The 25559-nt window shown below is 36.2% G+C and overlaps 1 long non-coding RNA gene across 4 annotated transcripts in view; it reads right to left on the bottom strand.

Annotated features, from left to right (window-relative positions):
- LOC129059505 (uncharacterized) overlaps positions 1-14970 on the bottom strand; it is a 36087-nt gene extending 21117 nt beyond the window's left edge. The window contains exons 1-2 of one of the 4 annotated variants that reach the window (XR_008525452.2): positions 14900-14949; positions 13395-13438 (exon numbers count right to left, since the gene is read on the bottom strand). This is a non-coding gene — a long non-coding RNA (uncharacterized LOC129059505). Of the gene's footprint in view, positions 1-13394; positions 13439-14814 lie in introns of all 4 variants that reach the window. The other 3 variants (XR_008525451.2, XR_008525453.2, XR_008525454.2) reach the window with 3 other exon arrangements.
- Between the last annotated feature and the right edge of the window lie 10589 nt (positions 14971-25559).

A 25559-nucleotide genomic window follows, 5' to 3' on the forward strand; every position in this document is an offset into this window, starting at 1 on the left:
TTTATTTCATAGATGGGGGACAGTAACCCAAGTATTTGATTAAGCTCTAAAGGCTGAAATGCATGAATGCTGCTGGTTGAAAGCATGTCTGTACCATAGTTTTTACCTTTCTTTTGTTCTTGTTTGAACTTCATTCAATTTGGCCAATTTAGCCTGAGAGAAAGTGGCTTTCAGTGAAAAGAATGTAGGTGAAGAGAGAGCAGACAGCTGTGGCAAGAGAGAGCGAGGCTTTTGCTTGCATAGTAAGGCAGAGCAGAGGCTGTCCCCAGAGATCCCACACACATCACAGGGAGGGCACCTGCATGAGTGGCTGAGCTGCTGTTTCTTTTGTTTTGATTTCCCCCAGTCCCCCACCCTGCCCCATCTCCAACAAAGCCATATTTAGTTAGTAGTCTTAAGAAAAGCACAGCCTCATTAGTTTACAAAGACAATTAGGAACAAACAGACCAGTACTTGCTAACTTCTCATCTTTAAATAGACCAGACCCAGAGAGATGAATTGTTTGGAAATGCTGATAGAGGCAACAATAATAATAGCAGCTACCATTTATCGAGAATATATTATATGCCAGGCTCTGGTCTAAGCATTACTTTCTTTATTCTTCAAAGCAACCTCATGAGGTAGGAGCTATCACAACCCTGTTTTAAAACTGTAACAACAGGCTCAGAGATTGCCGGTAACTCATGAGAGCCACAAAGTTGATAAGGATTCAAGTCAGGACTTGAATTGGCTAGGTTCTGAGAAGAGTAACCTGTGACTCTCTTAGGACGTTGTTTATCAAAGGTAGGTAAGAGTGCCTGGCTTTGTTTGTTTGTTTTATTATTATTATTATTTGTCTGATGCTTGGAAAATTCTCTTCTCTCTGAATTTGGCAGTGTCACACTCACAGTTCACCTTAGATGCATTTTTACCTCTCTATTTGGTGGCTCTTGTTGGGAATTGTGAACTCTCATTGAAGTCACTGTTGGTGATAGTTGAATAAATCTAGCCGAAGCTGGAAAAACAGAGTTGGCTGCTTAATGAGTGGTGATCAAAGCAAGTCAGAAGAACCCACATGCAGAACCGGCAACCCTGTCCTTCATTGCAGCAGTTGTGGAACCAGTGCTCCTAATAGACTCAAAGCATTTGGGTAATTTTGCAGGATGCTAATTTTAAAAAAATATTTTTTTGCTTATTTTGCATGATGCTAATTTTTAAAAATCATATCTGTAAGATTTCCCAAAGTCCTATTCTGAGATTTTCTTAGTCCCAATTAAGATATCACATGGCATTAATGGATTTTTTTTTTTTTTTAAAGACCATGTTTTGAAGGTGCTCGGGCTTTAGAATGTGCAATCTTTTCTGCTCTCCGTCCTTCTGTCATTTCCCCTCTTGACATTTTGGGATCCAGCAGGCACCCCCTTGACATCAGACCCAGCATATGTGTATTAGTGGCAGCTGCCAAGGGAATAAACAGGACACAACAGATGTGGCGACAGCTGGAGTGGACTCAGTTGATTTTGAATTGTTTTTCAAGTGAGGCTCAGCCAGACAGCTCACAGACCTCATCATGTGTTTTTGTTTTTGTTGTTAGTTAAAAGGCTAGTTAAAGGTACAACACATTTGTACATGAATAAAGAAGTCTTAGAAAAATTTAAGAATATAATATTTTCATCTGAAGACCTACATTTAAAAGAGGGCTTCCTAGCATGCCTAGTCTCCAAAACGTGTAACTGTGTATGTAGATTGCATCTCTAGTTATTGACCATGGCAAAGCTTTCCTAGATAAATTTCCCTAGAAAGAAAGTCAACAGATCTTTTAAATCCTCAGCCTCCAGATCACTTCAGCTGGGACTTTGGGGACCAAGCCTGAACTTGGTTCCCATTTGATCCACCTGGGGTTTAGCACCCATCTGGATTGCAAAAGGCTCCCCAGGTAGCTCTATTATATAACCAAAGTTGAGAACCATCGATCTGGAAAGATTTCATCAAGGCAATCATGATACCCCGGGGGTAGGGAAGTTCACAATCCTTTCCCTTTTGACAGGTTTATCATGAGTTGGGACTAATTAAAAAGCCTATGGAGAAAGAGATTGAATCCAAAGCTGTCACCATCATTTCCTACCAGTGTGACTTTGTTTAACCTCCGTAGTTTGGTGTCCTACTTTTAAAATTACAATAATAGCACCTTTCTGTGGGGTTGCTGTGAAAACTAAATGAGATCATTCATGGAAAGTATCTAGCATAGAACCTGGTGTTTAGTAAGTGCTTAATAAAGATTGGTTTCCTGATGCGCCTCTCCTTGTCATTCTTTTGAGGCCAGCCACATTTGAGAACACCTCTGTGTACACACACACACACATACACACACACGTATTTAATATTTATGTTGACTTCTTCCTAGGAAATGGGTTATGATCTAGATGAAATGGAAATACTCAATAAACACTTGTTGACTTGAAGTGGATAATGAGGTTGATGTCCATTCTCCAGTGGGAGATGCTATGGCTGGAGAGACATTAACACAGACAGAAGAGGAATATTATTGAGTCTTTACCTCACAGTTTCCTTTACATGTGTTTATCCCTGAGTAACAAAAGAATTCTAAGATATCCCTTCAGAATGAAGAAAAACAGTATTTTCTGGCATCACACAATGCCCTCCAGTTTTGGCCTTCAGATGCATTTTATGTGGAGTAGATGGGCGCTTTACTTGTATTGGTTTGACACATTTGGGTTTCATATCAGATTTTAATTGACAAAAATCATTTTTATGTTAGAGAATTTTGATGATCATTTCTAGTCTACCTTCCTCTATAGATGGGGGAACTGAGGCCTTACCAAGTTAAATGATCTGCCAAGTTATCCCTGAAAGTAAGTGACAGAACTGGGTGGTGTCCTAGGCTCTCCCAGTCTCCTCTCTGGCCTTCTGGTCTTTCCTGGATAGTCTATGGTGGTGTTTATCTGACTTGAATGCAGGTCAGCATCACCTGGGGATCTTGTTAAAATGCACATTCTGATTCAGTAGGTCTGGGGCAGGTCTGAGTCTTCATTTCTTACATGCTCTCAGTTGTCAGAATAAAACAGCCTTCAAGTGTTAACAGTGACTTCCTAGTATTTTGCTTAGATGCTATGCAGACTTTAAGATTCACCTCTAACTGGCATGTTTTCAATCTCTTACCTTTTCTAACATGGATGCTCTCATTTGCAATGAGTCTCCTCTTCTTTCCACTGATCAGAACCCCATGATTCAGCCAAGACTTCCCTCACTATTTCAGTCTCTCACTATTTCATTCATCTTCTCTCAACTCTCACAAACTAATATTTAATTATTGTCTTGATGTTTCCACAGATTGTTTTGTATGTGTTAACTTCTTTATAACTAGATAATAAGCCCCTTTAGATAAGAATTATAGCCTGACTTTTTACAATGCTGAATATGTGTAAATGGTTAATAAATATGTATAGGCTAAGAAAATCTGCCCATGTCAGTTTGAGTGATACACAGTAATGAGGAATTGCTGACTTCCTTATTAGTGGGTGTATCCTAAAATAAACACCACTGTCATTATTATTATTTTCATCAACACTGCTTTATTATTATTACCTCTTTTTCCCCAGGTAGTCTACTGGGTCTTTGCACAATGATGATTTTCTGTAGAATTTCTAAAACACCATTTGCTTTACTCAGTTGGTTGTAGTCCGTTGTTGCTTAGCAATAATAATGACATGTTGAGAATCATCTGATGGGCTTTGAACACCCTGAGCAGAGGCTAGCCAAGGGCAGCTGGTTGGTTAATTGTGGCCTCCAGTCATTACCAGGAGAGTAGTGCCAATGAGGGAAGAAAAGTGCTGTAACTGCCACAAAGTGTATTTAAATCACATTTTTTGGTACAAATTCATAGTTTAAAAAATTAAGTGGCAATAAAATCCTTAATATGCAGACCATTTTCATGGGCTTGAAACAATAGACATAGAGACCTGGCCTGAAAAATCACATCCTCGCCAAAAGCCTGTGAGGTTATTTGACGATATCTGTGCCTCCTGCTTTCCAGAATTCTCTGTGGGTGATGGATGGGGATGGCCATGGCACTGCTGGCTGCATGACCACCTGAGAAATGGCCGCTTGAAAAAGATCATTTTAAAACAGAGCCATTTGTGGATGATTGGAGTGTGTGTTGGTTGCCCCTTTTTTATAAGACTCAGAATATATTAATTATGTTCTTGTGCCTGGGGCCTTTCATGTCGAGTTTAAGTCGACAGTGGATCACAAGTGCCAAGTTATAAAATCCTGAAAATAAGGGTTTCTCTTGGAAACCTTGGAACTGTATGCTAGCAATTAGAAAGACTGACTAATGCGCTGGATGACCTCATCATCTCTTTTCTTCTTCAAGTTCCACAGCTTTATGGTCATGTTGCAATTAGTGATGTAGTGATAGAATGTGAATAGAATGTTGTCACTATGATGGCTGTTTCTATTGTCATTCTGACAATATTGTTGTTACTTCGTAGAACATTAAGGCCCTCAAGTTTCCTAGGTTTAGGACTGAACAACTCCGGGAATCTGAAAGATGATGCAAATAAAGAGGAAGATGGACACAATCCCGAAGGGAGAGAAAGGAGCTGGGAATGGGAGATCATATTCTAATAGCTCATCATCACCACATGAAACATACAATGCAGCGGTAAGTTCATGGCTCTGTAAGATTAAACAATTCTCATGAGGCTCACATATTAGGAAGGATGTTGGAAAGAGTATGGCCAGTGACATTTCATTTTTGTCAGTTTTAGTGCTTGATATTTTAAAGAATTACCTTAATTAAATGTAGTTAATTCATACTTAAGTTGACTTCATTACAAAAATTCTTTTCTGTGGTTCTCTGGCTTTCATTATTATTAGAACAAAGAATCAAATATTTTAAATAACTTCTGAGTTCTTGCCCATTAGCAGGTAGGGTTCTTGAATTTTGAAAATGAGATGTGAAGAGCGACAGTCCATATATCTCTAAAACATCCCCAAATGAATTGAAGTTTGTTTTCAACTCTGAGCTCCACTTGGCTACAAAATGATATTTATTGTTACCGCTATGGTCATTCTTGCTGCCATATTTATTTTACTCCTTTCTGGAATGTCAAGGCCCTAGAGTGCTGGCATGTTGGTGTATATGACAGAGCAGAGTCAGGAATCTGAGGACACCAAAGGAAAAATGGAAAAACTCCCACAAGGAAGAGAGAGATTATGCTTAAAATATGTATCTTTATGAAAACACGCCGGAATCTCCCTATCCATTACAACCAGATCCATTGCTTTAAAATATTACCTTTATGAAGTCATCCCCTTATTCAAAAACTACGAAGGCTTCCCCATGCCTATAACATAAAGACTGAACACTGCATTTGGGCCTTCAAGACTTGCCGCAGCTGGCCTTCCTCTACAACTCAAAACGCACCTGCCCCATTTTCACTACACGTAAGGTTCTTTATCTCTACCGTTATGGCTTTCCTTCCTGATAACGTGGTAAGCACTTTATTGTCGGAGATCTGCTTTATTTACTTTTATATCAATTAAAGCATCAATGTCTGCCTTTTTTGCCCCTTTCTGGAGAAATCATCTACGCCCCACTCCCTCCTTTGGGCCAAGGTTAACACAACCTCTTCCCTTCCTTAATCTTGACAAGGCAGCAGCTACAGCCCTAGTTGAGTCAGAGCTGCAAGTTAAACTGTTTGTCCTAGATCAGGCAGGTTGTATGCCAGAGATGAGTCCAAACCGTGCTGTGCATTTAAGCCACAGACCTTTCCTCTTCCAGAGCATTGATCTGTGTTTTGCACGTAGGCACCTGTCATGGTTTCTTCCCTTATCACCCCAGTGAATCATCTGGTGGCCCAGAATCACCATGCTCTTCACCTGCATTAAACTACCGCTTGCCTGATTGCACTCACACAGCTGCCACACCCTCCCCACCATACATTTAACATCGTAAACTTGTTTTGGCCTTATAAGCATCAAGACCTGCCTAAATCTGCCCCAGCTGGAGACCATGCCTTGCATTGCTCAACTTCCTTTGTGGCTGCATTCTGATCCTAGATAATTATCTTTGCAAGCTGCCTAACTATTCCTGGATTCTAGAGTTTTGTTTCCCAAGCATGTTCACATACTTTCCACCTGCATAGCGTTTAGCAGAAGGCAAAACTGTTGTTTCCCTAAGAAAATTTTAAATTCCTATTTCCTTGGAGACATAATAGGTAGCATGCCCTGAAAATGTCCTGTGTGTCTATGACTTAGTGCACTGAATTCAAAAGAGTTCCTGAAGGGTGAAATCATTATCATACTTTATAACATTCAAAGATCATTGACAATAAGGGAATTGTATATAACCTGCTAAATGTGTTGTTAATAGTGTTAGAAATTTTAAGTGGAAAAACAGTTATTGATCACATTTAGGATGAGTCAATATAGACACTCTAAGTATTCTGAAATTCAGAAAATTCCAGCTGAATTTGGTGTCTACTTAAATGATATACATGTCTCAAATAAGAATATTATTTCTGCTTCATGTTTTTGAGAGGAATAACTAATTGCATTATGTACCTGAGATTATTTTTATTTAATCATTTGTTTTTATAATTACAGTATTTTTTTAAGATAGAGTTTCACTCTTTTGCCCAGGCTGGAGTGCAATGGAGTGATCTGCAACCTCTGCCTCCCAGGTTCAAGCGATTCTCCTGCCTCAGCCTCCCGAGTTGCTGGAATTACAGGTGTGCGCCACCATGATGCCTAATTTTTGTATTTTTAATAGAGACAGAGTCTTGCCATGTTGGCTAGGCTGGTCTTGAACTCCTGACCTCAGGTGATCCACCTGCCTTGGCCTCCCAAAGTGCCGGGATTACAGGCATGAGCCACTGTGCCTGGCTATAATTACAATTAAAAGGTGTCTTTTGGAGGATATAAGAAGAAAAACTATTGGTCAAAAAAGCAAAACATTTGCTATAATCATATCCCCCAATCATAATGATTATCATTCTCCTCTCTTTCGCTCTCCATTTCACGTCATCATACATATCATTTCTTACCAAAATTAAATCCTTCTTTACATACATTTTATGCCTAGCTTTTATAATTGGCAAAAGTCTATGAACATATTTTCATACTAACATATATTAATATTATCTCCTGTAATGACCCTGTGCAGTTCCTTTCATGCACGTCCGTGTGAAGAGACCACCAAACAGGCTTTGTGTGAGCAATAAAGTTTTTAATCACATGGGTGCAGGCGGGCTGAGTCCGAAAAGAGAGTCAGCGAAGGGAGACAAGGGTGGGGCTGTTTTATAGGATTTGGGTAGATAAAGGAAAATTACAAAGGGGATTTGTTCGCTGGCGGGCAGGAGTGGGAGTCGAAAGGTGCTCAGTGGGGGAGATTTTTGAGCCAGGATGAGCCAGGAAAAGGACTTTCACAAGGTAATGTCATCACTTAAGGCAAGGACCGGCCATTTTCACTTCTTTTGTGGTGGAATGTCATCAGTTAAGGCAGGAATAGGCCATTTTCATTTCTTTTGTGGTGGAATGTCATCAGTTAAGGCAAGGACTGGCCATTTTCACTTCTTTTGTGGTGGAATGTCATCAGTTAAGGCGGGGCAGGGCATTTTCACTTCTTCTGTGATTCTTCAGTTACTTCAGGCCATCTGAGCGTATACGTGCAAGTCACCGGGGATGCGATGGCTTGGCTTGGGCTCAGAGGCCTGACAGTTCCTTGTATTGATTCCCTGTAGTACCACTAGTCTCTTATGAATGGATATCACAGGGACTCATCTTTTTGCTATTTTAAAAATGTTGCGAAAATATCCTTTGGTCTACATCTTTGAGATCTAGGTTTTTTTTTTTTTTTTTTTCCGTAAACATGCAGAAGTAGATGACTGGTGCAAAGAATAGGTAGTTTTCAGCTTTCAGATATTTATTGCCAAATTGCTCTCAAGAAAATTTGCTTCAGGTTATCTTCCCTCTGGCAGTGGATGAGACGGCTCTTTTCTGGAGACCCCATTGTGGTTCTATTGATTAACAGGGCTCTTTTAAATTTCTGTCAAGCTGACAGGCAAAAAATATTGTGTATTGTTTTATTTTGTTTATCTAATTTATTCATTCATTTAACAGGTATTTATTGAGTACGTATTATGTACCAGGAACTCTTCAAGGGGTGAGGGGAAAGTATAAAACAAGACAGAAGAGTTCCTTTCTTCCATGAGGATATAATTCTAATGGGAGAACCAATAAGCAAACAAATGGAAGAATCTTAGACAGGGAGACATGCTAAGCTGAGAACTGGGGCAGCCAGCTCCTGGGGAGCTACACTGGGACTGTGATTGTGAAACTGATTCAAAGAGGTAACATTTACAGTGAGACCTGAATGACAAGAAGGAGCCAGGTGTGCAGTGATTCTCCAGGAAGGAGTTTCAGGTATCGAGAACAGCTGGCATAAATGTTTGAAGGTGAGTATTTATAGCAGCACTATTCACAATAGCCAGAAGGTGGAAACAACCCTAATGTCCATCAGCAGTTGAATGGATAATCAAAATGTGGTATATCCATGCTATGGAATATTATTCAGCCTTAAAAACAAATGAAGGACTGATACATGCTATGACATGGATGAACCTTGAAAACATTAGGTTAAGTGAAAGAAGCCAGTCACAAAAGAAGCCATTCACATACATATTGTGTGATTCCTTTTATATGAACTATCCGGAATAGATTTAGTCCACAAAGACAGAAAGGAGATTAATCGTTGCCAGGGGCTGGGGTGGTGGTGGACAATGACTGCGTAATTTGTATGGAATTTTCTACAGGTGTGATGAAAATGTTTTGGAAACAGGTAAGGGTGATTGTTGAGGACATTGCGAATGTACTAAATGCCACTGAATTGTATACTTTAAAATGGTTAGTTATTTGTTATGCGAATATTAGCTCAATTTTTAAAAATGTGCTAAGGTGAGTATAAACTTGCTTGGTGAGAACAGAAGGGCTGGAGTTAGGTACATGTGAGAATGAAAGGAAGGTAGATGTGAGTTTTCTCTCCCAGGAGCAGAAATCTTTTGCATCTACCCCTTTCCTAGTAACAGTGGCTCTTTCCCTAGATCCTGTGGGAAAGATGGCTTCCCACCTCCTCCCTGGCGATAGACTTGTCTTAACCTCCCTCCCTCCCGGTAAGCAATGAGTGTATGCCTGGACCGTGGGGGCAGGAGAGTTTGCTGCCCTCTGCTGGCAGATACGGCATCTGCTTCATTAGGAGAGAAGGGTCTGGGGAAATAGGAAGTGTTTTTCTTCTCCCCAGCAGCTGTTGATCACCTCCTGCAGGCTGCATCATTCGGCTAACTTCGTGGGGTAGAGGTGAGAGATTTCTCTTTTGCCTCCTTTGTTCTGCCTGCAGGCTTTTTTGTGGGAAAGCGAGGTAGCCTGGGAGCCCACACTTCCTATGAGTCTGGAGTTCCCGGCTATTCTATACTGACAGTCTAGTCCATGCTTGGCCTTAATGAATTTCTTAAAATTTTAGTTGATTTCTCCTTACTTGCTTGTATGCTGCCTACTTCTTTTTCTCATGCTCTGTCAAAGATGAAATAGTTATATGCCTTGTCTGTGCGTGGAAGCGTTTACCTCTCCTTGGAATTTAGTTCACTTAGTGCCTAGATTGCTCAGCTCCAGAGAAGGTATGATTTTGTAGGTCGTCTGTTTTTTTCTTATCGTTAAGTTTGGAGTGATATTAACTTATGGCTTTCTACAGTCTAAGTGGAAGTATGTGTGTGTGTGTATATATATATACATACATATGTATATATAAATATGTGTGTGTATATATATATACATACATATGTATATATAAATATGTGTGTGTATATATATACATACATATGTATATATAAATATGTGTGTGTATATATATATACATATATAGTTAGTTTGTGCATAGTCAAATCAATCAATTTTTTTCCTTTTTGGTTTCCACATACCACATTTTTAGGAAGGAAAAAGATGTCTTCACTATTATATAAATATTCATCTATATGTTTTTAAAGTTTCCATAGTTTTTCTTTTTTTTAAGTATTTATATCGTTAATCTATCTGTAATTTATTCTAGGGTAAAATTTAAAGTAGATATCTTTACTCCCCCAAATGAATAGAGAGTTTTCAAATATAATGTATTCAATAACCCATCCTTTTTTATTTGAACTGATACCTTGATCATATGCTTACGTTTGATCTACGTATAGATTTTCCACTCCAATCCATAGATCCAATCCACTGTTTTTCCACAGTGCCACTAAGTTTTAATTACTATAGTTTCATAATATACTTTAACCAATAGGATAATTTCTCTCTCATTATTCATCTTTAATGAAAAAAGATCTGGGTTATTCTTGCTTTTTTTTTTTTTCTTCTAGGTGATCATCAGGATTATCTTTCAAGTTCTTCAGGAGATCTCATTGAAATTTTTATTGGGATTATGTTAAATATTAGAGTAGTTCTTTGTCAGCATTTTCAAATTCTTGAAGGATTATTTAGAATTCTAATTCTTCTTGGGTTAAATATGATAATTTATACTTTCTAAAATATATATTATCAAGGTTTTCACATATAGTAAAATATATTCACATTTTATAAAATATTTTCTATAGGATTTTAAAATCTATAGTTCTCTAGTTATATTTCTTTAAAATTTTTTTTGATTTTTAGTTTATTTGCATATATAGTAGATGTATATATTTATGGGGCACATGAGATATTTTGGTACAGACAGGCACAGTGTAATAATAACATCATGAAAAATGGGGTATCCATCCCCTAAGCCTTTATCCTTTGTATTTCAGACAATCCAATTATACTCTTTTAGTTATTTTGAAATGCACAGTTAAATTATTATTGACTATAATCCTGTTGCACAATCTGATTATATTTCATTTCTGATTTTTTATTCTACCTGATAAATCTTTCCAGAATTTATCTTTTTCAGTATGCATTTTGCAAACATCCAGGTCTGAGGTTTATTCTACTGTTGCTTTCCTGAACCTCAGCTTTCTCAGCTGCTAAGTTGAAGATAATAGTATCGACTTCACAGGATTGTCTTAAGGTTTTGATGAGACAATAAAAATAAACATTTTGGGCTGGGCGCGGTGGCTCATGCCTGTAATCCCAGCACTTTGGGAGGCCGAGGTGGGCAGATCACGAGGTCAGGAGATCGAGACCATCCTGGCTAACACGGCAAAATCCCATCTCTACTAAAAAATACAAAAAAAAAAAAAATTAGCCGGGCATGGTGGTAGGCACCTGTAGCCCCAGCTACTCAGGAAGCTGAGGCAGGAGAATGGCGTGAACCCAGGAGGTAGAGCTTGCAGTGAGCCGAGATCGTGCCACTGCACTCCAGCCTGGGTGACAGTGCGAGAGAGCGAGACTCTGTCTCAAATAAATAAATAAATAAATAAATAAATAAATAAATAAAATAAACGTTTTGGCATAGTGTTGGTCACATGGTTAGGATTCAAAAAATAATCCAATGATCATCATTGGATTCTGTTTTTAAGCATATTCATTCTCCTCTTCCTCTTCTTTAGGTTAATTTTACAACTTTTATTCAAAAGTCTTGAGTTTCATACTAATTTAAAGCTATTTATTTATTTATTTATTTATTTATTTTTCTCAGTGTAGGCTTACCCATATCCTATAAATTTAGCTTTGAGGGATAACATTAAAATTTCTAAGCCAGGCATGGTGGCCTAGAAACTGCAACCCCAACACGTTGGGAGGCCAAGGCAGGTGGATCACCCAAGGTCATTTCAAGACCACCCTGGCCAACATGGTGAAAACCCATCTTTACTAAAAATACAAAAATTAGCTGGGCGTGGTGGCAGGCACCTGAGTCCCAGCTACTCAGGAGGGTGAGGCAGGAGAATTGCTTGAACCCGGGAGGAGGAGGTTGCAGTGAGCCAAGATGGCACTGTGGCATTCCAGCCTGGGCAACAAGAGTGAAACTCTGTCTTAAAAAATAAAAATAAAAATAAAAATAAAAAGTTTCTGAATTGATTGTAATTAAAGCATTGATTTTCTTCTGGGTCAACAGTCATTTAAAATAATGGTTTTGAGAGATTTCTGTTTTGATTTGTCCTAATTTTCAAATTCATTTACTATTTTTATTAAGAAATATGATCTATTTTTACTACTGAGCATTTATTGAGGCATTTTGTAATACCTCAAGATCAATGGAAAGAATCTTCATTCTCTGTTTGAATAGTACCAAGAATCGTATATACCGACAGTAACAAATGAGAAATTATAAAATTTAACTTTCTTATGCTCTAAAGCTAAGGAAAGAGTTTTAAATTCTGATAGCTGAACGAGCAATTAAGTTTGGCTGATGTGAGGTATGGAAAACTATTTTAAAAATAAAGGCTTCACAGATGAAATTTGGGTATGAAGAGTGCTTTAACTTGTAAATGAAATAGGAAAGGATGGAAAAGGGCAAAAACAATATTAACATGTTTTTGTTTTGTTTTTTCCCCAAAGGATATAATGAGCTTTTCTCTACATAAATGAATCTTTTTGTCAGCTTAGGAAAAATTTATTCTATTATATATGTCAGTATTGTTTTTTGTTCCACTTGTTCCATTATGTTCTTTGATAACCCAAATTGTTTGTGTTTAATTTTGTTTCTCTTTTCTATCTATAAACTTCATCATTGTTTTCTTCTGAATTTTGGGAAACCTCCTTGAGATTTTCCTCTCTATCTCTCATTAGATTTTTCACATAGTCTTTCCCTTTGTTGACTCCAAAATGAATTTTATTGTTTTTATTTTAAGCCATTAATTCCCTAGCAAGGTATTCTCTTTTCATTTATCTATTGTATCTCTTACAAGTTCCTCCTCAGCTTTATTATTATGATTATTTTTGCATTATCCTGAGCATGCAATTTCCTGGAACTTTCTTGTCCATACTAGAGATCATTTTTCAAAGGCATCTTTTTCCTCTGAATTTTCAGAATGTTATTTTTTCTCTCTTGGTCTCTATTTTTGAGTGGGCCCAGTACTTTATTTTGTACCTTTTTATCTACACTTGAATAAAATGTAGATTTGAGTATAGATTACTCCAGTCCTGTTTATGACGTTCTCCTAAATCTATCCTATTGGACCTAAATCTGGTCCAATCTCTACACCCTCATGGGGAACCTGTATACCACTAAGGTATAACCTCTACAGCCTGCTACTACCCACCCCACAATTGAGTATATACAGTAGTAACTCTTTTCACTAGTCTCAACACAACCAATCTGTACCTTAATTTCTTTTCTAGAACATACACAGTATTTCTCATGCTACTCTGAATGTTCATGGATAACAGGCCACTCCCTAGTATGTCTGTATAATTCTGATTATACTTACCAGTAATCACTTTGCTTGTTCCCAAACTTGTTAATTCCAGTTGGCTGTTTTAAGAATTATATGATTTAATTTAATATTATGTAAATGGATGAATACATTTGGAATTAAGAAAATATCATCTGTGAAATACATATTTGGAAAAGTAATTTGCTAATAAATAATGCTGTCAAAATAGATGTCGGCAAGAAAATGGTGAAAGATTGAAATATGTAAAAATCTATAAAGATTTTATACTTACACTGTTCCACAGAATATTGAATTTTCAATTTTTTTAAAGAATTAAAATTTGGGATTATAGATAATGTGTTACTCCAAGAAGACAATAGGAAACTAATCAGTGGGCTCATTATCAAACAAAAGGCCTTAACGAAATATTTGTGAATTACTTTGTTTTACATATTTAAGTTGAAATACTTAGAATATATGTTTCACTTTTCTGGTTTCCTGCTTTAACCAAGGAACAGACCAGAGTTTAGTAAATGCATGAGTTCTGCAAATAATAGTTGTTTCTTGTCTAGAATCTTTTGCTTCTTTTCTTTGTGTAGCACTTTACTTGTGGGGGTACACTTTTAAGATTGCAAATCACCGTCACCAATATGCCACTCTATTCTCTAACCTTTGTTTTCTGGGAGCAACTAAATTTTAATAAATATCATTTGACATGTAAAAAAAGTTTAAATTCAAAATAATAAATACATATGCATGTGCATGCACACTCACACACACATTCACACACACACACACATTCACACACACATACACACACACATTCACACACACACACACACACATGCATGAAGACTTCTTGTAAACATTATTTTACCCAGCTCCATTTTTGTAAGGAAAAATGAAAGATATGACCCAGATTTCCTTGGGGAGAAAAGTTTTGGAATTAAACTATACAGGATATGCAAAATAAATGAACTCAAACAAACTGCAATGCAGTGGGAGTTCTGCTTTCATGCTGTAAACTCATTTGTCAAAATAATAGACGCTATATCTACATGGATGACCTATATGGCCTCTCATTAACTTGGTTTGATTAGACAGCTAAACTATTTAGTAGAGTCTGAAGAAGATTCTCAATATAATTGGGAGCCCAAAGTGGATAAACCAACACTAAACAGTAAGAATCTAAATTCATTATTCAAGTAATTTTTGATGCACAAAACCATAGAAGAGATCAGAATTATCTCTGAGCATCTTTGTGCTGTGATAACAACCACTTATCTGTGTACACAGATGAATCGCTAGAACATTGGATAGTGCAACGTATTTAATAATAATGTGGAAGAAGTTGCTCATAAGAGCTGATTATATCTGTTGATTTTCCTGGTTATTTGTGGAACCCACTTAATAAGTGTTTATTGTTAAAGAACAATAGGAATAAAATCAATCATATATGTATGCTTTCAAATACTTATCTGTTCTAATTATTGGAGCCAATTTGAATTGCATCTTCTCTTTGGCAAATGACAGTTGAATTCATTGTAGAGGATACTCACATCTTTGACTCGTTAAAAATGATGACAATGGGCTGTTTTCAGTTTGTCTCTGTTGGTTGCCATAGTTTCCTAGGATACAATGACTCCCAGTTTCCATGGGCACACCACTGGCTGGGGCTGAAATGTTCTCTGTCATGATGCAACGGCAAATCTGGGAGCATCCTCTGTTTAAAACTGCATTTTTGAAAATTTCAAGATGGAAGCATTAATGAAAATAAAATAACAGCAAGGACTTCTTTTGTGCAAACAAGGTACAATAATAAAGAAATGGTGATGGTAGGCAAATAGCCATAACCATGAAATTCATCAAGAAGGCAGATGGAAAGGGAAAGGGATAAAGAAGGAAGGGGACACAGAGAAGGAGAGTTTGGAGCTTAGGGAAGAAACCACAGATGCTGTTTAAATTATTTCTATCACATGAGTGAAACAGAAATTTTCAAAAATGGCCTATTTAGGGGCCATTTATTTAACAATAAAAGTACTTAATTTATTCTTTCATTTTATATTGACTCTAGCTTTTGGCACCTTTTTACCTCTTCGTTTGTGTGTGGCTCAATTAAAAGTAAACCAGCTCTTAGCTGAAGAATTCCTAATCCTGAAATCTGTTTCCCTCAGTGTTAAATCAAGCCCCTGGTCTTTTCTACAAATTCTCATGCTCACATTTTTTGTTTTATGTATGGATTTCCTTTGCCTCTTCTTGCCCGCTGTTCTCCAATTTTTGTATGCCTTTCCTTTTTTTGTTTGTTTTCTGTGCTCAACAACCTACTTTCTCATAATCTTCATCTCAGCTTTTTTTTTTTTTTTTTTTTTTTTTTTAAATATTACTGCTTTGTCAATGTGTTAGGTTCCCAGTTTATAGTTTTATGCTTTTTTGGGTCCTCTTTGCTGCCTGATAATAAGCTGCTGAGATAATTTACTAAGGTGTTTTTGCTTTTTTGGGAGGTTATTTAGTGTGTATATTGCTTGCTGCCACTGAAGTTCATTAAGAAATACCTAGTTTATTCATTATTCACGTTCATTTATATCACTTCATTGTAGGGGAGGAGATATATCTTTTCTGAACCCATCCAGATTTATGAATGGGTCCCTACAACAAAAGACAAATTAACAAATGGGAAGCATGACATTTATTTCTAAGTTTTACATGACATAGGAGCCTTCATAAGGAAATGAAAACCAGAAGAAATGGAAGAACCCGTGTATTTTTTATACTAACTTTGAGGAATAAGTGGATGAAATAGAGAAGATAATTGGATTTAAAAGTATGATTTAATGGTAATAAACCAGGAAGAATTTAGTAAGAACTGTTTGTTCAGATTCTTCTTTGTGACCCTGTTATCTTCAGAGATAAGGATGTTACTTTCCTCTGTGTATAGGGAAGGCACCTCTCAAGTGAGGGTCTTATGGCCTGCCTCAGTGTAAGGTCAGAGAATATTTTCTAGGATTTATGACCTGCATCAGCAGAGAAGGATGAGGGAAGGTGAAAGTGACATTCCTGCTTCTGTTTTCTCAAATGCCAAGGTGCCACATTTTGGGGGTAGTGTGTGCTGAATTGCATCACCGTAAAAATTTCTCTTCATTTCCAAAAAGTTGAAAAGATCCATTTTTCTTGAAGCTATACCTGAAAATTAAAAATTTCCTCTTTTTTAAAGAAATATCAGAACAATACAAGTGTGTTAGTGCCATTTATACTCTGCTGGGCCATGAGCTTGGAGTAAGTACATTGACTGTCTCCAAATAATTCAGAATTTTTTTGAAAAGAATGGAAGTAGCTTAGGATATTAAAGAAATTGATTGAAGAGCTAAACTTAAGTGTACTTGTATATGGGTTGTTCTTAAACTATAGTGTGCATCACAATTACTGGGATGCCAACACAGATTGCTATGCCCAGTCACCGAATTTCTGGTTCAGTAGGCTTGGAGTGGATCCAACAATTTGTGTTTCTAACAACTTCTCAGGTGAGGCTAATGCTGCTTGTCAGGGGGCCACTCTCTGAGAAAGACTGTTCTATATTAGATAGATCACATTAATGTGATCACTGAACAGTTAAGGAAGCTGCTAAATATGATTAAAAAGCTTTTGGAAACTCTCAGTACCTTAGGTGCTCTCTTCCTTCTAGTAAGAAGGGTATTCAGCCTATCCACATTGAAAATGAACTAGAGAATTGAGGCTGTTTTGAGAGTAATGTAACCACTAAAAAGCATGTTAACCTTGTTCTCTTGCCATTTTAGACGTTTAGGTTGTTTTCAAGACTATATTATTAAGATAATTACCTTGCTTTTTAATGATATTATTTATGTTAATAATGTGGGTTTTGTTTTGTTTTTGGTTTTTTGTTTTTGTTTGTTTGACAGAGTCTCGCTCTGTCGCCCAGGCTGGAGTGCAGTGGCCATCTCGGCTCACTGCAAGCTCCACCTCCTGGGTTTACGCCATTCTCCTTCCTCAGCCTCCCAAGTAGCTAGGACTACAGGCGCCAGCCACCATGCCTGGCTAATTTTTTTTAGTAGAGACGGGGTTTCACCGTGTTAGCCAGGATGGCCTCGATCTCCTGACCTCGTGATCTGCCTGCCTTGGCCGCCCAAAGTGCTGGGATTACAGGCATGAGCCACCGTGCCCGGCCGTTAATAATGTTTTAAAATAAGTTGGTTGGCACATCCATTGCTTTTGATGTCCAGAATGAACTTACCGTGGACAATTTTCATATAGTTAGGCAAATCTCTCAGAACGTACATTACCCTGAAGTGAAAAAAATTTATTTCACTAACAAATCAAATTCAGTAGTTGTAAATATTCCATAAACAATTATAGTTCATATCTAGAATAGAAGGCCTATTCATATTAGGAAATCTAATGATAATACAATATATTCTTGGATAAATGAAATTTAAAAAGCCAACAACAACCAATCATTTAAATATTGCCAAAAAGCTATTTGGCAATATTTGCCATGTATTTCTGATGCCAAAAAATGAGAAAATAGGAATACTGTAGATGGTTAGTTCTTTAACATAAGAAATATATACATTCTATCAATCAATCAATCAATCAGTCATCATCTGGCCAATCTAATCTAAAGACATATCTCTAACCAAAGTCAGAAACAAGAGAAGGGTACTCACTATTGCTACTATTTTTTACATTTTTATTAAGGCATAATTGATTTCTGTTATGATGAAATAAACTACACATATTTAAACTTCACATATTTAAAGTATATAAGTTTTGACATATGTTTACACTTGTGAAACGATTACTATGTATAAAATAATGAACATATTCACTACCCCTAAAAAATTCCTTGCATCCCTTTGTAATCCTTACCACCTGCTGCACCTCACCTCTCTTGCCCTGGCCATTGCTAGAAAGAAGAGTACACATTATGGGATTCTACTTATTTACAGTTCTAGAAAATGCAAACTTAACTATAGTAACAGAAACCAGATTAGCAGCTATTGCTATTATTTTTCACCACTGTTTGAGAAATACAGTAGCCAGTATTATTAAATATGAGAAAGAAATAAAGAGCAAAAATGTTTGAAATGAGAAGAAAATAATTATTTGCATGAATATTATTGTTTACATAGAATATCCAAAATAATTTAAAAGATTAGGAGAATTCAGTAAGCTAGTAGCTTCTAAAAATCAATCTGTAAAAATCAATCTTTCCTATATATAAATACTAATTAGATCATATAACTGAAAGAACATGTTTCTAATAGCAACTAAAAATTAAAATATTTAGAGGCAAATTAACAAAAATTGTGAAGTTTATATATGGAAAATTGTTTTAAGCCTTACTATACATGTCCATTTTGCCTAAATTAATCTATATATTCATTTAATCCCCATGAAAATAACAGTTTATTTTGCCTAGAACCTAGAGCCTAAAACAATGCTAAAATCCATCTTGAAAAATATAGTTGTGGTTGTTAATCACTGTTACCTTGTAGGATCATTCTCTCACTATTTTTTCTTCAGGATTTTTCCAGCTTGTATTACATAACAACCACAACTATATTAAATATTATGGAAGCAATAAACACATCAAAGAAATGTAATACAGAGGATACTATTTGGGATAAACTAGGTAATAACAAAGTAACCCTGAAATCTTGAAGGTTTGACAGAATGAAAATTTCTTGTTCATACTTCGAGTCTATTATCGGTCAGTGAAGAGTAGGGGGCTCAGATCTGTGTAGTCATTCAGGAACCCAGTGTAACGTTGACTCACACGTTCTAACAGTATCAACTCAACATAGTTTTTCTTCAATCTTCCCAGCAGGGTAAAACAACTTGGAGAATCATGAATGTTTATTTCCTCTGTCTCAGCCCAGCAATGAAGTAATTAGATGAAAAATGGCCTTGCCTAACTGCAAAGGGGTTGAAAAACACTGGCTTCTACGCACCCAGGAGATACTAGAAATGTCTGTGATAGAAAGTTCAGAAATAGCCCCCAATACATTTAGCAATATAGTTTGCAATATAGGCGCTATGTCAGATTTATTGGAAGAAAGGATATTACTTAATGCTTTGGTTGAAAGGCATGAAGCACTGATCAGCAACATTTCTACCTCGCTCCTTATGCCAACATAAATGCTAAATGAAAAAGAAGTTTGAAAAGAAAGGAAGTTCTAGAAGAGAGACAAATCTAATTTTCAAGTGACAAAGAACTTTCTAAGCAAACAAAATAAAATTCATACACAAAAATATGGACACCCAGAAGAAAACAATGAGATATTTAAGCTGGCAATTTGGGGGAAAAAAAAGAGAAAGGCCAATTTCAAACTCACTCATGATTAATATGTTAAAAAAGAATAAAACATCTTTTTTATCTAAAAAATACAAAATTTGATTATACCAAATATTAATAGTTGGAAAAATGCATATTTCATTGTCAGGAGTGCAGACATTTTTATTTTATCAAAACATATGTGTATGTATATATATTAAACATATGTAATTTGTATATAAATTCTTTCCTCTTTTACTTAAAACGAATTATAAGAATCTAACACTGGTTAGTTTTCAGAAAAGATCCTATGGGGAGTGTATCTACGGGAGGGGAAAGTTTTATTTTTTTTTAGTGTTTGATTTTTGCTAACCATATATGCATACTAATTTTTTATGTTACTGTGAAGTTTGTGTGGTGAGTTTTGTTTCTTTTTTGTATATCTTAATATTTAACAAAACAGTTAGAAATTATATAGATATATAAAGTAACTAATAAAATTTCTTCAACATCATTATTTTTCAGATATTAAAGGTAAATAGGAAGAAAGTAAAAAGTGAAATTACAAAATAATAGGCTGCAGCTATATATGGAGTATAGTCTCTAATAAACTATTACAATCCTGACTCACTTTCTCTCACTTTCTTGGTGCATTTCCTATCAATTTCAAAGAAGTCTCATTAAATAAAGAATATATTTCTTTTTCTTTTTTTTTTTTTTGAGATGGAGTTGTGCTCTTGTTGCCCAGGCTGGAGTGCAATGGCGTGATCTTGGCTCACTGCAACCTCCACCTCGCAGGTTCAAGCAATTCTCCTGCCTCAGCCTCCCAAATAGCTCAGATTATAGGCATGTGCCACTACACCCAGCTACTTTTGTATTTTTAGTAGAGATGGGGTTTCTCCATGTTGGTCAGGCTGGTCTCTAACTCCTGACCTCAGGTGATCTACCTGCCTCTGCCTCCCAAAGTACTGGGATTATAGGCATGAGCCATGGCACCTAGCCAATAAAGGATATATTTCAAAGTCAAAGTTCTTTGGGTAAACAGCTTTATGAACATTGATTTTTACAATATATATATATGTATATAATTCATAGAGTAATTCCAAGATCATATGCATACTTCCACAAAATATCTATATAGGATATGTATTGATGTGGTATTTGTAATCACACAATCACAGAAATACCACAAATGTTTCTTTGTTGGGCACAGTTTAAAACATGGTACAGCTATAAAATGGAAGTGTTACAGCATTTAAAGAGTGAAGCAAATATATGAGTTACATGAATAATACCTAGGCTACCGTGCTATATGAAAAAACAGTGAGAAAGCAGTGTACAGCATACAATATTTGTTTAAAATAATATACCCTCTGTATGTACAGGCTGTGTGTGTGTGTGTGTGTGTGTGTGTGTGTATGTGTGTATAGTCTTATTCTCTAGGAATACAGTAAGTAACTTATAGCAGGTGTTGCTCTGATGAGAGTGGGAATGAGGATAGAAGATAAATGTATTATTCTTTGTTTAGCTTTTTATATTGTTTGATTTCTTTTGCCATGTAAAATATTATTTAAAAAAGTGAACCAACTAACCAAAGAAAAACATGTATGTTCTGCCTTTATTACCTTAGACATATAAGCAAACAGTTAAGATAAATACACCTTAATTTTTGAAATCTTGTCTTTCATTAACTTTTTGTAAATGGTGATGTCTATGTTTTTACATGTGGAAGTCATATTACCTTCATCATGATGAAAATAACTTCTCCAGTCTACAAAGAAACTTATTCAGTCAAATTTCTTTTTCTTTAAACTCAATAATTTGAAAACAAATATTGTGGACAAATACAGGCTATTAAGTAGTGAAAATGGCTGTTCACAGAGAATCAGGTAGTACACTTGTCCCCAAGGTCCCCAATTCCTGGCTCTTAGGCAAATCATGTCAACTGAGTTTCAGGCTTCCTCACCTCAAAAGTGGGCATGAAACACACATGCTGCCTTACAAGATTCATATGCACTACCTGCCACGTGTGGTAAAAACATGTACAAAGAGGCTTTACAAACTGTGATGTTCAATTCACATGTAAAGGGTTAGTGCTGATATTCTTTTAATGTCAGTAGAATGGATGCTCTAGAGATGTGTATAGAATATGGATATGTAGGATTAGGTATTAAAGTTTTGCCTCAAGCATATTCTAGTCCTGTACTCTGTTAGTTATTTTAGAGAAAGGGAGATAGAACAGCTACTTAATAAAAAACCAGGAAGTACAGTGTCCTTGGAGAAGTTAGAAATCTGAGTTCTGAAAGCTCATATGAAAGCCTCCCTGGCAGCAGGATGTTCATTCACAAATTGCCTCTACACCAAAGGAAAATCCAGGCATAGATCCAGAGAGGAATAAAACTCTATTAGAATTCAGTTACTGTTTATTTTGTTTAACTGTTTAACCCTCTGCTATTTAATTCCAGTTTTAATTACAGTGGAGGCAACACAAAAGCGAAATAATTGGCTTTAAAAAATTCTTCATATATACATACCTGTCTATTACCGAAAAGTTAGCAAGAAAGATATAATGACACTAATTACCTTTTTGCTGTACTTGTCACATCGTGTTTAGTTTTCTGTTTTGCAATGACCTTTTGTTCAGTAGCTCTGGAAAACTAGGTGATCCAGTCCACTTTAACATCCCTGACATCTCATGAGCAAATGATAAGCAATATTTTGGGTGACTGCTGGGGTAATTACAAATTTAGTGATAATATATGCAAATCTCATGTGAAGGAAATTATAGGTCACTTGTTTGTATCATGCCACTTCTGTGGTGATAAAACAAATTGCTGTTAATTACCAGATTATTACCATCCTTAATTTTGATAATTCTAGGCTATCAAAACAGTGTTTTGAATCACAAATCATATTATTTAGTTTTTCCAACAAGATGGCAGCACAGGGTTCCTCAATCATAATTCCAGCAAATACTTGAGAGTGTGTGTGCACGCGCATTTGATAAATTCATAGCTATTATAGAGTAAACAAGGATTATTCATGAGTTTTGGGAAGATGAGCAGTTTCCTTTTCACTGGCCAACATACATATTTCATTCCCCGAAAGCTTCACTTCTGAATTATTCTGCATAAATATTGCTCTTCTTATAAGCTTCCCTGTCCCCTGGAGAGAAGTGAAATGGAAAGCCAATGAGAGGGAGTTAAGGCATATTGGATAACATAACAAATTCTCAAAAGTTAAAACCTTACGGTGCAATCCACATGGTTGCTAGTGTTTCCCCAGTCATTTTCTCACTGAATGTTGGACAATAACATTGAAACTACCCTAGGAAGTGGACCAGACTGCATTCAGCCTCCAGCCAGCATTAAAACACCCATGCTTGGAAGGCTTGATTGCTATTGAGGGCCCTGGAATGACATGAATCCTTGCTGTTGTGGCACCATTTGTTGGTAAAAATGAAATCCTATGTTCACCATTTTAAGTGAGGAGGTAACATAAATTGCAGTTGGCTCTCCGTATCCATGGGTTCTGCATCCTGTTGGGTGAATAAAAACAAAAACAGTACATATAACATAGCAATAAAAGTAATATGAAATTTAAAAACCAATACAACAACTATAACAACTATTTACAGAGCATTTACACTGTTTTATGTATTAGAAGTAATCTAGATATATATTTTTTCTTTTTTTTCTTGTTTAGAGACAGACTCTTGTTCTGTCACCCAGGCTGGAATGCAGTGGTATGCTCAAAACCCTTGGCTCGAGTGGGCTCGAGTGATCCTCCTGCCTTAGTCTTCCAAGTTGCTGGGACTACAGGTGCATACCACCATGCCTGGCTAATTTTTTTTTTTTTCATTTGTTTCACTTTTTGTAGAGACAAGGTCTTGTTATGTTGCACAGGCTGGTCTCAAACCCCTGATCCCAAGCAATCCTCACACCTCAGCCTCCCAGAGTGTTAGAATTACAGGCGTGAGCCATAATGCCCAGCCTAAACACGATTTAAAGTATACTGGAGGATGTACATAGGTTGTTTGCAAATACATATTGATGTGTGGGATTAGGCATTAAAATTTGCCTCAAGCATATGCTAGGTCTATACTCAGTTATTCTAGAGAAAGGGGAGATAGAACAGCTATATTTAATTAAAAAAAAAGAGTAGTGTCATTGGAGAGGTTAGAAATCTGACTTTGGTATCCTCAGGAGTCCTCCAATGAATCCCCTGGGACAACTGTACATACCTTTGACAGCTTTATTTGACTGGATATGGTTAGCAAGGTAATTACTTTATATTCATGGCATTTAAGTCCATGTCTTTTCTTGTTTGAATATAATGATTGAAATAATTTTTAGTGTTTAGTGCTTGTGGGAGAAATTCTCACTTATTCAAGACTCAGTAACTGAGATTAAATTGCTCTGTTTGTAAGTGACTGAGTTGAAAAGAAAAAAACTACAAAACTCTTGTAGAATAATACATGTGAAAAAAAAAGCCACCTCATATAAATATAGCTAACTGTACTTGCAATGTCACTCATCAAAAAGGCATTTTAGTGCTTACAGAAGCTGCATTTCAGTCTAATACTAATTTTTCAAACTTGAAAACTCTCAAATCCATAAAGACAACTCAGTGGGCTATAAACTTAACATGTTTTCAAAACTCATAGTTATTTACCCCTTACTACAAAGAGACTGAAGTTGTTCAGGGAAATATTTAACTTTGGTATTGTTTATAAACAATGTGACAAATGCCTGTCTGCCTTTCTTTGTATTCCAAGGGCAGGGAGAGAACCTTCACCATTTAAAGTGTCTTCTTCCTCGCTTACCTGTTTTCTCACCCATGCTTCCTTAGTGTGCGTGTTTTTGAATTTTATGTATTTCTTATTTTATAGGACACTGCCACACCCCTACAACACTTTAGATAAGAACATTTTGAAAGAAATGTGAATCTATGGATTCAAATCTTTTTAGATAAAAGTCTCTGTGGGTTCATTAATCGATTATTTATATCTTTGAAAATTTTCTTATCTAAATTGTAACTAGGGGTGAAAGAGTCCCTCCTTTCTCCCCAAACAGAAATTGCAGTTGTTGATTCAGACTAAATTAAAAAAATTTTGATTCTTTGTGCCAATGCAATTTATATAAAAATGACTTAAAATCTTTCAAGTTGTGTAGAGCTTGCAATATTCTATAACAGTCACACTGAATTTTCTCTAGTTTGAAATCCCATTGATTTAAAGATAAATTTAATCTGTAGGTTAAATTTTTGAGGCATTCACACGTCTTGCTATAAGCTGTGTTTAAGGAACAACATCATGGTCACAAAGCTACTGATTTTTTTTTTCAAATCTAAGTCTTTAAAGGAAATATGTCCTGACCTAAATGAATTTCCTCGGCCCTTTTGTGGAGTCTTGTGATACCTACACATGGTCAGATTGTTTGAGGAATCATGTAATTGGAGGGAACAAATTTGTACCTCACTTTTCAGCTTTAACTAGACAAGTAATTTAGTACAGCACATAAAGCAATGGCTAAGGAAAAGACAAGTTTCTCTCAATAATGTAAACAAATGTCTCATTAGAAAGCTGAATTTTTAGACTAGATTTTCATTAAAGTTCACTAAATAATCACACAGAGGATTATGGAAAATTTGAGTGTCAGTAATATAATTTCATACATTTTTGATGTAGTTCTATGTATTTTAAGTATTCTTGAAATTTGTATTAGTAGGGAAATATCAGTCCAGAGTCACGTCTCCCTAAAAGGCTAAAGCTATATCTACCTTCAAAGATTGACAGATGAGACTTGAGTGCAATCAGTAAAAAGGTAAAATCTAGAAGGCATTGTTTCTCTTGAACTCCTGGCCTCAGGTGATCCACCTGCCTCAGCCTCCCAAAGTGCTGGGATTACAGGTGTGAGCCACCGTGCCCA

This window comes from Pongo abelii, chromosome 4, assembly GCF_028885655.2.
Source record: "Pongo abelii isolate AG06213 chromosome 4, NHGRI_mPonAbe1-v2.0_pri, whole genome shotgun sequence".
Classification (NCBI taxonomy): Eukaryota; Metazoa; Chordata; class Mammalia; order Primates; family Hominidae; genus Pongo; species Pongo abelii.